This window comes from Schistocerca serialis, chromosome 2, assembly GCF_023864345.2.
Source record: "Schistocerca serialis cubense isolate TAMUIC-IGC-003099 chromosome 2, iqSchSeri2.2, whole genome shotgun sequence".
Lineage (NCBI taxonomy): Eukaryota > Metazoa > Arthropoda > Insecta > Orthoptera > Acrididae > Schistocerca > Schistocerca serialis.
The window spans coordinates 911,957,482-911,969,865 of record NC_064639.1 but is presented as its reverse complement, the minus strand read 5'-3'; the positions used below and the strand labels follow the sequence as shown (position 1 = coordinate 911,969,865).

Here is a 12,384-nt window from a genome sequence, read left to right as displayed (position 1 = left end):
TCCCAACCACTGCTTCCCTTTCGTGCCCCTCAACTCTTATAACTGCCATCTGGTTTCTGTACAAATTTTAAATAGCCTTTTGCTCCCTGTATTTTACCCCTGCCACATTCAGAATTTGAAAGAGAGTATTCCAATCAACATTGTCAAAAGCTTTCTCTAAGTCTACAAAAGCTAGAAACGTAGGTTTGCCTTTCCTTAATCTTTTTTCTAAGATAAGTCGTAGGGTCAGTATTGCCTCACGTATTCCAACATTTCTACGGAATCCAAACTGATATTCCCCGAGGTCGGCTTCTATCAGCTTTTCCATTCGTCAGTAAAGAATACGCGTTGGTATTTTGCAGCTGTGACTTATTAAACTGATAGTTCGGTAATTTTCACATCTGTCAACACCTGTCAAATTATTAGAGACCAGTTACTGCTTAGGTACCATATCATAAACAAATAATTCAAAAGTAATACAGCTGACTGAATTTTAGTTGCTTGCTTATCACTAGTAATAAAACACACACACACACACACACACACACACACACCACCGGATGTTTCCTTTCAGATGATTGAGCATAAAACATGATACATCTGAAAAGGCCACTTGCTGCCATCCAGTGGATGTTCAGTTGCGGTACTGCTGTGCAAATTCCAGCTTTCCTTGCCGATGAACAGCAGTCAGCATGGGTGCATGAACCAACCAACCTGCTGCAGAGGCCCATACATAGCATTGTGCACTGAGTGGTCATTGAGGAGACACTCTTTGTAGGCCCTTGGTTCATCTGGGCAGTCAGTTGCTCAACAATTGAATATCTGTTTACATGCTCACATTTCTGCAACAGTCATTCACCCCTGTCTTCTAAGGCCTGTAGTGGACCACAGTTACCTCGTCACTGGTTTTGAATAGTGCCATTTTCCCATGCACAGTATTCTTTAATAAAGGTCGCATACGAAAAGTTTACAGACGTAGTCGTTTTGGAGATGCTTCCACCCTTGGCCCAAAAGCCAGTGATCATACCCTTTTGAACATCTGATAAATCTCTCCGTTTCCACAATACAATGACGACTGCAGTGTTTTCCATGTATCCCCGACACACTTTACATGCTGTCTGGCGCTAGTGCTGCCACCTGCATTCTGTGAGTGGTTATTGCCATTGATGTTGAACATAGGTAGTGGTCACTTTAATGTGATTGGACCATGTATAAACTAAGAGTAATTACAAATCATGTTCTTCAGTTTCACTTAAATTGTAATTACTTTCCTGTTGAGAAACTATCCAGTGATGATTTGTAGCTTTCTGTGTGGCTTCATAACTGAGTTGTCAGTATGCAAAACACTATGCAAGGGGCCCAGGTTCGAAAACCAGCTGGACCAGAGATTTTCTCCTCTCTGAGACTGGGTGTTGTGTTGTCTCCCTCATCACATCATCCTCATCAACATGCAAGTCACCTATGTGGCATCAACTAAAAGGACTTGCACCAGGTGACCTGTCTACCCGACGGGAGGCCCTAACCACATGACATTTCATTTAATTTCGTTTCATTTCTATCTTTCCCCATATCCAAAGAAAGGGAAAAATAGAAAATGAGGACCAGGACAGAGAACACCTTTCTCAATACATCTACATCTACACACATACCCCTCAAGGCACTGTATGGTGTATGACTGAGGGTGCTTTGTACCACTACTAGTGATTTCCTTTCCTGTTCCACTTGCCGAAGGAGTGAGGGTATAACGATTGTCTATGTGTGTCCATATGAACCCTAATTTCCCTTAACTTCAAGGGTCGTATGTGAAATGTACTTTGGTGGCAGTAGAATCGTTCTGCAGTTATGCTTCAAATGCTTGTTTTGTAAATTTTCTCAATAGTGTTTCATGAAAAGAACTGCACCTTCCGTCCAGGGATTCCCATTTGAGTCCATGGAGAATCTTTGTAATACTTGCAATGTGATCAAAGCTACCGATGCCAAATATAGCAGCATGCCTCTGAATCGCTTCAACATCTTCCTTTAATCCAAACTGATGGGGATTCCAAAACTTTCATTGCAACTAGGAAATCATTACCCCAAAGGACTTCCTAGTTGTTATAAGAGAGTTTTGGAATCCTCCACCAGGTTGGATTAAAGGAAGATGTTGAAGCAATTTAGAGGCATGCCTCCCAGAATAACTTTCTCCATGCACACAAGGTGTTAGTATTTCATAGCCCATGCGACATGACGAAACCCGCCCCCTTACAGAATGGAAAATAACTGTATGAATGAATGGCTTCTTGTGTAAAACATGTACTACATGGTGTGCCATTATCATTTACTCCAATAAACCACTGGTGAAGCAATACATTATTAAGATAGAATAGCTTGTCAACGCTTATGTGATGTATCAACTCAGTGATGAGTTGTCCAGCACTTTATAATTGTGTTCTTCATTTTGGGGCACACAAGAACAATAAATAGACTAAAAGAAACAACTTTTTCCCACTGAGATTGTCTATTCATTCGAAAAAAGTTTTATATTTTACTTATTGTTCACTTCTAGCCATTATGTCATTTTCAAGTGAGTATGTACATACAGGGTGGTCCATTGATTGTGACCGGGCCAAATATCTCACGAAATAAACGTCAAATGAAAAAACTACAAAGAACGAAACTTGTCTAGCTTGAAGGGGGAAACCGGATGGCACTATGGTTGGCCCGCTAGATGGCGCTGCCATAGGTCAAACGGATATCAACTTCATTTTTTTAAAATAGGAACCCCCATTTTTTATTACAGGGTGTATACGACCTGGGACAACCGGGAGATCCGGGAAAAAACTGAGAATTTTTTCATCCGGTAGAAAACCTGGAAAAACCCGGGAATTGTTTAGAATTCCGGGAATTTTTCATTGTTTTGGTTTCCAGTTAAATTTTTGTGATTTTGACTGGTAAGAACAAATACTCTAACAAAGGATATTACTGTATCCCGCTACTGCAGAATAATACTGCAGCAACAAAACATGAACAGGAGAAAAAAAAATAAAGAAAATAAAACTTAAGGTGCAAAGGAAACATGCCGTATACAGCAACAAAACAGTACTCATACAAGTGTCTGCCAACAGCAAAGTGTGTCAAAGGCTTTAGGAAGCCTATGCAATGCTTTGTAACAACAAATTGCCTCCAATGAGCATGGCGTGACAACTGTTTAAATTAGATTCATTTGAGCAGTTGCGGGCGGGCTCTTGTGCATGCACAGTTAAGTTGTGTATGAGAAGTACCTTCTCCCGCTTCTCGTTACAGATGTGTGGTTGGGCGCCACTACTTAATATTGCCCCGGTTCGGAAATTAGTAAATCTGGGGCTGATGCACAGAGCAGTCTGAGCTGTGGTGGGGAGGTGGTTCATCTCCACGTGACCTATGTTTGTGTTTAGTGATTTTGTTGTTTCCTCTTTGTTTATTGCTCTCACGTTAAATGACAACAAAACGGATTTTTGTGGCCGGGAGCTATCAAATGAATTAAAATACGTTCGCGTAATTACGGAAGGCTAAAATATGTTATTAGTTTTAGATTTTCTTTCCACCTTTCTGACAGTCAAACATTAATCGCCTTACAGAGCAATGAAGTTACTTTGGCCAGTTTGCTAAAGGGATTTGGCTTTTATTAATCTTTTCTGTTGAGGCAGTCAATTTATTTGAAACGAAGTGTTTAATTTCACACTATTGCCTAGTTTCAATTGTTTGCTGCATATCAAGTGCACTTATGGCATTATGCCATAATAAAGAACCAAACATGAGATAATACAGTACTGGTACTCCAAGAAAATTTGCATACGAATGTGCATTTTAAGCCGAATTATGTGTTTTAGTATGGTTCATGAAATTCCAACATTCTTGAAGTATCCTCTGATGTCTTGTTTCTTTTAAGATATAATGTAAGATCTTTTAATGTTTTACACGTACGAACATATGGGCTTCCTGTAGCATCGTAGCTGCGCAAGTGCGGTGACACTTGTTATCTGGCGCTCTCTTGCATTTGCTGAAATGAACCTATTTCTAACAGGTTGCGGGAAAATATTGCAAATGGTGGTTTGAAAAGCGTTACATTCAAAGTAGATTTCCTTTTATGTAAGATGAGCTATGTGCGATAATGTACTATGAATTTCTTAAATCACGAAGTGTTTGATTCTCATTTAAAAATCAACGTTTTGAGGACGACCATTTAGAAGAATTTCGAGCCCAGAAGATCAGACATTTACGTCACTATTAAAAATTTCACTGGCACATTTGTGTGATGTATCTTAAAGTATAACAAGCGCAAAAAAGATCAACATTATGTGTGGAAGCTTAGTTTCTCTTCCAGCTTATTAATCTTAGAGACCAATATTATAGGTGAACGGTATGTATATATTAATTTAAACCATTACCTCTTCTTATTTGTGTGTTCGTGCTACTTAAGAGTGATCTTGCTATTGGCTGACTACATCACGTGTCCTATGCTGTCATCAGCTGGTGAGATCACGTGACATAAGCTATGACTGGCTTACAAAAGCGCATCACAATCTCGATTTCAATGCTTCGGAAAGTAATTTGCAGTGTTTGCTGGAATTCAAATTAATACCTTTGTAATACGAAAATATGCAGCGTACATGTTGCTGCACATCAAAGGTCTTTCAAAACATGTTTTTCCACCCTGAGTTGTTTTTTCTAAAGGGCCGGGAAATTCTACTCCGGTATATAAAACCATTAACTTTCAAAGGATTGATGCGTTTTACAGTGCCAAATAAGAGTATAATGTCACTTAACAGGGAAAAAGTGTATTTTCACCTGGAAGAAAGTGTATTTTTAACTGGGAAATCCGGGAATTTTTTTTCCTTGTCCACGTATACACCCTGTATTACATATCCGGGAATTTTTTTCCTTGTCCATCATCATTCATGTACTATGTAAAGAAATATGAATGTTTCAGTTGGACCACTTTTTTCGCTTTGTGATAAGTGGCACTGTAATAGTCACAAACATATGGCTCACTATTTTAGATGAACAGTTGGTGACAGGTAGGTTTTTTAAATTAAAATACAGAACATAGGTACGTTCGAACATTTTATTTTGGTTGTTCCAATGTGATACATGTACCTTTGTGAACTTATCATTTCTGAGAACGCATGCTGTTACAGCGTGAGTATCTGTAAAGACCACATTAATGCAATAAATGATCAAAATGATGTCTGTCAACCTCAATGCATTTGGCAATGCATGTAATGACATTCCTCTCAAGAGCGAGTAGTTCGCCTTCTGTAATGTTCGCACATACATTGAAAATGCGCTGACGCATGTTGTCAGGCATTGTTGGTGGATCACGATAGCAAATATCCTTCAGCTTTGCCCACAGAAAGAAATTCGGGGACGTCACATCCGGTGAACGTGCTTCGACGACCAATCCACCTGTCATGAAATATGCTATTCAATATCGCTTCAACCGCACGTGAGCTATGTGCCGGACATCAATCATGTTGGAAGTACATCGCCATTCTGTCATGCAGTGAAACATCTTGTAGTAACAATGGTAGAACATTATGTAGGAAATCAGCATACATTGCACCATTTAGATTGCCATAAATAAAATGGGGGCCAATTGTCCTTCCTCCCATAATGCCACACCATACATTAACCCACCAAGGTCACTGATGTTCCACTTGTCGCAGCCATTGTGGATTTTCCGTTGCCTAATAGTGCATATTATGCCGGTTTACATTACCGCTGTTGGTGAATGACACTTCGTTGCTAAATAGAACGCGTGCAAAAAATCTGTCATTGTCCTGTAATTTCTCTTGTGCCCAGTGGCAGAACTGTACACGACGTTCAAAGTCATCGCCATGCATTTTCTGGTGCATAGAAATATGGTACGGGTGCAATCGATGTTGATGTAGCATTCTCAACACTGACGTTTTTGAGATTCCTGATTCTCGTGTAATTTGTCTGTTACTGATGTGCGGATTAGCTGCGACAGCAGCTAAAACACCTACTTAGGCATCATCATTTGTTGCAGGTCGTGGTTGACGTTTCACAAGTGGCTGAACACTTCCTGTTTCCTTAAATAACGTAACCATCCGGTCAATGGTCCGGACTCTTGGATGGTGTTGTCCAGGATACCGAGCAGCATACATAGCACACACCCGCTGGGCATTTTGATCACAATAGCCATACATCAACACGATATCGACCTTTTCCGCAATTGGTAAACGGTCCATTTTAACACGGGTAATGTATCACGAAGCAAATATCGTCCACACTGGTGGAATGTTATGTGATACCACGTACTTATATGTTTGTGACTCTTACAACGCCATCTATCACAAAGCGAAAAAAGTGGTGCAACTAAAACATTCATATTTCTTTACGTACTACACGAATATGTAATAAAAAATGGGGGTTCCTATTTTAAAAAAGAAACAGTTGATATCCGTTTGACCTATGGCAGCGTCATCTAGCGGGCCAACCATAGCACCATCTGGTTTCCCCCTTCAAGCTAGATGAGTTTTGTTCTTTGCAGTTTTTTCATTTGATGCTTATTTCGTGAGATATTTGGCCTGGTCACTATCAATGGACCACCCTGTATACAGTATACACATGTAGAGCATGTGTAAATGCGCACTTGAAAATATGCATTTCTGTGGGAAAAAACATTTTATTTCAGGTAAATTGGCAGTGGCAGTGGCAGTGGCAGTGGAAAAATACTGGTGTCTTTCAGTCACTTTAAATTAGCATACAATTACTAAGAGCTAAAACGAAATGAATGGCCATAGGTAAACTGTATGCAGCAGCAACACCTAATGTTTATCACTGAGCATTTTAGGGCTTTCACCATTTGGATCATTTGTGCTTCCCTACTCAAAAATTGCACTGTATCTCCTAAATGTACTTGATTTTTCATTCATTTGATTTTAATTTACATGTGGTTCTGGCTTCTTTACTCTGTTCCTCAACTCCCTACTTTTCCTTATTTATTTAGATTCTTTATTTTAAAAGTAATGAAGTGCGTGCAGGTGTACCCTCATTGGAGATTTTCTCTTCCCTGCTGTTTTAGCAGTATAAACCTTGTGGTTATTTCTCTAAATTGTTTCTTTCTAGTTAAGTTTGCCTTTTATTTTGTTGTCTATGTGATCCCATTTTCTTGTGAAGTGAGTAGATACAACCACTCTCCATACAGTGTAGTGGCATTGAGTGTTAGTTACATTCATGAAGAACTAGAATTTAGTTCAACATTGTGCTAGATTTTGTATTACTGTTGAACTCATCAGGAAGGTAGTGTGTCATTATTTGTGGTTACTCCCATTTCAACTGCACGGACCCTTGGAGTAGCAGTAGTTCCTAGGTTTGTGATGACAGCACATTGTGTGAAAACTGCTGTAAGTGCCCCCATACTTTGTTATAATGGTACTGTTTTTATTATGATACTTGATGGTGTTATTTATACCTGTACATTGCACATTGTGAAATACAATGTGAAGGGTGCATTTTTATACTAACTAATGTCTAGTCAGGGCGTGACACAGTTTATCTCTGTCATGCACATTTCAATGCTGCATAGGTTGCAACCATTCACTGTTCGCACTGCAACAGCATGTACATGAAAGTATACTAACTCCACAGGTAGCAAGGTGAGTTCCGAATAATGTATCACTGACTTGAAAATCCATTCGCGTATATCCTGAAAGTTCTTCAATGAAAATAACCACTTGAACTTTACATGTGATAACTGTCAGTCGTATGTGTGTGCCCAGAACTGATTTCTGATTGATCATTGTTTTATGAGTAAGTTCAGAATACTTTTTTATCTAGTGCTGCGGTAAAGATTATAAATACTGCCATATTGTTGGTAAGCACATTTATAAACAAGAGATGGTTCAATCCCGCGTCCAGCCATCCTGATTTAGGTTTTCCGTGATTTCCCTAAATCACTCCTGGCAAATTGCCAGGATGGTTCCTTTGAAAGGGCACGGTCGACTTCCTTCCTCTTCCTTGCCTAATCCAATGAGACCGATGACCTCACTGTCTGGTCTCCTTCCCCCAAACAACCCAACCCAACCTTATAAACAAGAAGCACAGATCAGTTTCATGTTACTGAAGTTTCTTAGTGCTATGGTGGACATTAACACTGCGATCTACAACACTTCCCATTTGTTAGCAAGTACAACAAATTTCCTTAAAAACATATGCTTTGGTCCAGTTCTTCTCAATACTTGAATCACATTGCTGCAAAGCATTAGTAGAAGTATTGCCAATTTCCACATAAAGTGATTTAATTACAGTATGTCTATTTCTATGTGGTTATGCCATTCCCGACACACACTGACTGCCTTGTGTCGTGCTGGCGACAGTGACAAGCTCTGATGACAATGCCTCAAATCAAATTACAAGCACGCTGCTGATATTTCAAATATTGCATAAGGGTGGATGATAGTACACTCATGTTGCTACAGTAGATTACATTTGGTATGGCTGGCCCCACAAACTCCTCCTAGTCTGCAAGATACATTATACCCTCAGATTTTAAGAAGAATGTTATAAGTCCAGATTGAAAGGAGACAAGTGTTGACAGGATTTCACTATTACCCAGCCATAGGCATAATAAGTCATGGATGCAAAATACTGACACAAATTAGATTGTTGATGGTGAATAACAACCAGGCAACAATTTATTTTGCACACATCAAAAAAAGTTTTTCATCACCACGTTTCCGAGAGTTCCGGAACTTGTACAGAAAATTGGAATAGAGATCAACATAAACATCATTTGCGCCTGTTTATTGCTCATGAAAACCACACATTGCATGTTGTAGCACCATACAGCGAGACCATCAGAGGTGGTGGTCCAGATTGCTGTACACACCGGTACCTCAAATACCCAGTAGCATATCCTCTTGCATTGATGCATTTCTATATTCGTTGTGGCATACTGTCCACAAGTTCATCAAGGCACTGTTGGTCCAGATTGTTCCACTCCTCAACGGTGATTCGGTGTAGATCCCTCATAGTGCTTGGTGGGTCATGTTGTCCGTAAACAGCCCTTTTCAATCTATCCCAGGTATATGCGATAGGGTTCATGTCTGGAGAACATGCTGGCCACTCTAGTTGAGGGTGTCGTTATCCTGAAGGAAATCATTCACAAGATGTGCATGATGGGGGCACGAATTGTTGTCCATGAAGACAAATGCCTCGCCAATATGCTGCCGATATGGTTGCACTATCAGTCGGAGGATGGCATTAACATATTTTACAGCTGTTATGGCGCCTTCCATGACCACCAGCAGTGTACATCGGCCCCACATAATGCCACCCGAAAACAGCAGTGAACCTCCTCCTTGCTGCACTCGCTGGACGGTGTTCCTAAGGTGTTCAGCGTGACCGGGTTGCCTTCAAACACGTCTTCGATGATTTTCTGGTTGAAGGCATATGCGACACTCATCGATGAAGAGAAAATGATGCCAGTGCTGAGCGGTCCGTTTGGCATGTTGTTGGGCCTATCTGTACCCATGCTGCATGGTGTCGTGGTTGCAAAGATGGACGTCGCCATGGACGTTGGGAGTGAGCTTGCACATCATGCAGCCTGTTGCACACAGTTTGAGTCATAACACATCATCCTGTGGCTGCACGAAAAGCATTATTCAACATTGTGGCATTGCTGTCAGGGTTCCTGCTAGTGATAATCCGTAGGTAGCAGTCATCCACTGCAGTAGTAGCCCTTGTGCAGCCTGAGCGAGATATGTCATTGACAGTTCATGTCTCTTTGTATCTCCTTCATGTTTGAAGAACATCACTTTGGTTCACTCCGAGATGCCTGAACACTTCCCTTGTTGAGAGTCCTTCCTCACACAAAGTAACAATGAGGACGTGATCGAACTGTGGTACTGACCATCTGGGTGTGGTTGAACTGCAGGCTACACGAGCTGTGTACCTCCATCCTGTTGGAATGACTGGAACTGATCGGCTGTCAGACCCCCTCTGTCTAATAAGGCGTTGCTCATGTATGGTTGTTTACATCTTCGGGCAGGTTTAGTGACATCTCTGAACAGTCAAAGGGACTATGTCTGTGATTCAGTATCCACAGTCAACGTCTATCTTCAGGGGTTCTGGGAACCTGGGTGACACAAAACATTTTTTGATGTGTGTATATAAGAGCCATGGTCTCCAACCATGTCTGTCTATGACAAAATTGTGCTGACACGAATTGTTTACAACCAAACTTGCAGAACATCAGTTAGGCTTCTGATGAAATGTAGAAACAAGTGAGGCGATACTCATTTAATATCTTACTATTGAACAATATTATGAGAAGGAAAGTTGATACTCACCGTATAGCAGAGATGCTGAGTGGCAGATAGGCACAACAAAAAGATTTACACACTTGAAGCTTTTGTCCAATGGCCTTTGTCAACAATAGACACACACATGCGCGCATGCGCCCACACACACACACACACACACACACACACACATATTCAAGCAAACACAAACACACGACTGCAGTTGTGTGTGTGTGTGTGTGTGTGTGTGTGTGTGTGTGTGTGTGTGTGGTGTTGTTGTTGTTGTTGTTGTTGACAAAGGCCATTGGCCAAAAGGCTTAAGTGTGAAAATCTTTTTGTTGTGCTTATCTGTGTCATAGTATCTCTGCTATATGCTGAGTAGCAACTTTCCCTCTCATAATATTATTACATTCCATCCTGGATTTTCCATTGTTTGATCAGGCTGTATACGACCCGGGACAACTGGGAGATCCCGGAAAAACCCGGGAATTTCTTCATCCAGGAGAAAACCGGGAAAAACCAGGGAATTTTTTAAAATTCCGGGAATTTTTCGTTGTTTTAGTTTTCAGTTAAATTTTTTTGGTAAGAATCGATACTCTAACAAAGGATCTTACTGTATCCTGCTACTGCATAATAATACTGCAACAATAGAACGAGAACGAGAAAAAATATGAAAATAAAACATAAATTGCATAGGAAATGTGCCGTATACAACAACAAAACATAGTGCTCATACAAGCTGTTTGCCAACAGCAAAATGTGTCAAAGGCTTTAGGAAGACTGTGCAATGCTTCATAACAACAAATTGCCTCCAATGAGCGTAACGTCACATTTCTTTACATCAGATTCGTCTTAGCAGTCACGAGCGGTCTCATGCGCATGTGGAGTTGAGTGGCGTATGAGTTGTACCTTCTCCCCCTTCTGACTACAGAAATGCGGCTGTTAGCTGTGTAAGTGTAAGCAGTCGCAGCAAGCAGCTAGATGCAACCGGGAAATATTTTACCGTCGCGCTGAAGCTGCCAGATTCACACATACACAGCAGGCGCGGATCTATGATGACGAGGTGGAAGGGGGAGGGGGGGGGGCAAACCGACGTATCTGACCAGTGAGAGAATTGCGGAGGGGGGCGGGCACCAAATTCATTTTCTTAAGGAGAAAATACGTTGTTTCACAAAGCTCCTAGTATCCAGCGCACGTTGGTCTATCGATTATTCATATGATTTTGAAAAGCGTACCTGTTGGTTTTTGAACACACTGTAAGTTGATTTTCGAATGAAACATAAGTTGATTTTTTGATGCATGCATAGTGTATGTGATGTCTGTCACGGGAATCCTTGTCGCATCTAGAAATAAAATTTCCAGCAGGCAGAAGGGGACCGGGCTATACTTGCTGAGCGGAGTGAAGCCGAACAAGTTATCACCAATCGCTGTCTGATTATGTTGTTGATTGGGTTTGCGAATAATCAGCATTTTTATAATTACTGGGGAAATCAATAGTCAGACTACCAGAGTGGAAATAAACGGCTAACAGAAATAACAGGTAAGAAAGTTTACGTATTATCTTCTCGGTGTATCAAGAAAATGAAATTTTCTGAGAAAATTTTTGGCCAGATCGCTACAGTAGTAAGGGCCAGTTGTACAGTCCCCGTCTAGCAGCCGCTTAAGTTCTATTCTGGAAGTAGCACAGAAAATGGTTTGTACGAAAATACCAACGCCTAACCGGAGAATAATCAGGGATAACTAAACCGGTGATTCTGGCTGGGTTAGTGAAGTTAACGGGCGTATCAGTTTTGACAAAGGCAGGAGTAGTTCCAGAATTAGTCATGACAAAATTGTTTGTTAGAACTAGGAAGGAGAAGAAACGAGCACATCACACAAATTAGGGAACAATGTGATGATTCCAAATTTATATAAAAATCTCGTACTACTACTTTTCGATCTCATGCTCAAGAAACTGGAGCGTATAAATGAAATGTGAAACTATTTTCTAACATAAAGCCTTTTGCTTGTAGTAGACTTAATAGGCATTGTATGTTGGCCTTCGTGAATTATATTCTGTCGTGTTATAAAAATGACCATTTGTACCAAGCCAGTCTCGTTCATTTGGTGTGTGTTACAA

General features: G+C 40.6%; 1 protein-coding gene across 2 annotated transcripts in view; it reads left to right on the top strand.

Moving 5' to 3' along the window:
* LOC126458274 (adrenodoxin-like protein 1, mitochondrial) overlaps positions 1-12,384 on the top strand; it is a 67,580-nt gene that overhangs the window by 44,151 nt on the left and 11,045 nt on the right. Inside the window, exon 5 of one of the 2 annotated variants that reach the window (XR_007585606.1) lies at positions 6,008-6,219. The exons of the other annotated variant lie outside the window; for it this stretch is intronic. The gene's annotated coding sequence lies outside the window, so the exon portion shown is untranslated. The remainder of the gene's footprint in view (positions 1-6,007; positions 6,220-12,384) is intronic. 2 annotated transcript variants of the gene reach the window in all.